Here is a 1,467-nt window from a genome sequence, read left to right on the forward strand (position 1 = left end):
TTTATTTTTTTTACGTTTCTTCATTAGGATCAATTTGCAATCCGTTCCATTCTAAAAAAAAAAAACAATGTAGTTACAATGCTTCGTCCATCTTGCATTTTTCATTAAAGTAACTCTACACTAATTTCTTTAGTTTAAAAAACTGAGTTGTCGTTGAGAATGTCAGTTATGATGGCCCATGTTTTAAAAGATGGTCGGGTTTAAGTCCGGCTCGGGCTCATGATTACAGTTAATGTGTCGGGCCGGGCTCGGACACAACGTGCACGGGCTCAGGGAAGGGTTGGGCTTGATTCTTACGCTTTACTTGGAAGAGAACCCTGTTCAAGCGGACCAGAGTTTGTTTGATCCACACCAGAGTTGGGATGAGTATTCACACCGCCCCAAACCACCCGGACCATCCAACCACACGCTCCAGGGACCAAACTAGGTTGGGTGAATACAACTTAAGTGTATTGCCCAAAATGTTGACCTGTCTGCAGTGTGTAAAATACTGATGGTCAACATCATCAGCAACACAGTCATCTATCAGCAGATTAAAAAAAAAAAAACTCAGCGAGAAATTTTGAATATAGTCATTTATTTACTCCAGTCCAAGAAATGTACACGTACAGTATGTTCTCTCAAGGTATAAAATTTGTCTTAAATAAGCAATTGTTCTATTTCATATGCATGTACATTCTCATTATTCAATTAAAACCCCGTAAGACTTTAAAAGTGACGACAATCTGACACCACAAACAACCAAAACCACCAAAGAGCACAAGAAGAGTTAGCAAAAGCCGTCCAGCAGTTTCTGACTATAGGTTCGATGAGTACTCTTCAGTATAAAAAATAAAATAAAAACTTTTTTATAAGCTTTTTTTGAATTAAAAAGAAAGAAAACGTATACCTTACAAGAAAAGCGCTGGTTGTGAAGTTTGTACGGATAAATCACAAAGGTTTAAAGGCTTCGGTTGTTGCTTTGGGCTGGTAGATACACGACTTATCGCTTGTTCCTATGTTCCGTTTCTGTTCAGATGGTGTTGCTGGTGTTTTTGGCATTGCTGATGCCAGTATTGCTGTGGTCGCTGCTCCCATTGTGGCTGCTGCTGCTCTGGGAAATCCCTTTAGTTTGCAAATGCTGATAAGATGTCCGGTTTGATATCACCCTGAAAATAATTTCCTTAACGGGAAGGTTGGCGCAATCGCCCACCGAGACAACGGATCAGTGCAGGAGAGTTTCAGTCTGTGGGTGGTCTGTTTTTTCATTTTGGTTTGTTGTCTGGATTAAGAGGAAGATGATTAGAAACCTGAAGGCTGGCTGAACGGAGGAACTCTGGAGAGAGACGGAGAGAGATAAAGAGTTATTGTCACTGAGAACAGTTTGCAGATTTGTAGTTTTTGGCTACAGGGAACACGGGAGACTATAGAATGGGGTCAGCCCTATGGTCCCACGGTCCTGTGGTCCCACAGCCCAATAGTCCCACA

General features: G+C 41.3%; 1 protein-coding gene across 4 annotated transcripts in view; it reads right to left on the bottom strand.

Moving 5' to 3' along the window:
- Positions 1–563: 563 nt before the first annotated feature.
- mbd2 (methyl-CpG binding domain protein 2) overlaps positions 564–1,467 on the bottom strand; it is a 49,485-nt gene continuing 48,581 nt past the window's right edge. For 3 of the 4 annotated variants that reach the window (XM_034896383.1, XM_034896380.1, XM_034896382.1), the window contains one exon: positions 866–1,315. The gene's annotated coding sequence lies outside the window, so the exon portion shown is untranslated. Of the gene's footprint in view, positions 1,316–1,467 lie in introns of all 4 variants that reach the window. The other variant, XM_034896381.1, reaches the window with a different exon arrangement.

This window comes from Etheostoma cragini, chromosome 16 (assembly GCF_013103735.1).
Source record: "Etheostoma cragini isolate CJK2018 chromosome 16, CSU_Ecrag_1.0, whole genome shotgun sequence".
NCBI lineage: Eukaryota > Metazoa > Chordata > Actinopteri > Perciformes > Percidae > Etheostoma > Etheostoma cragini.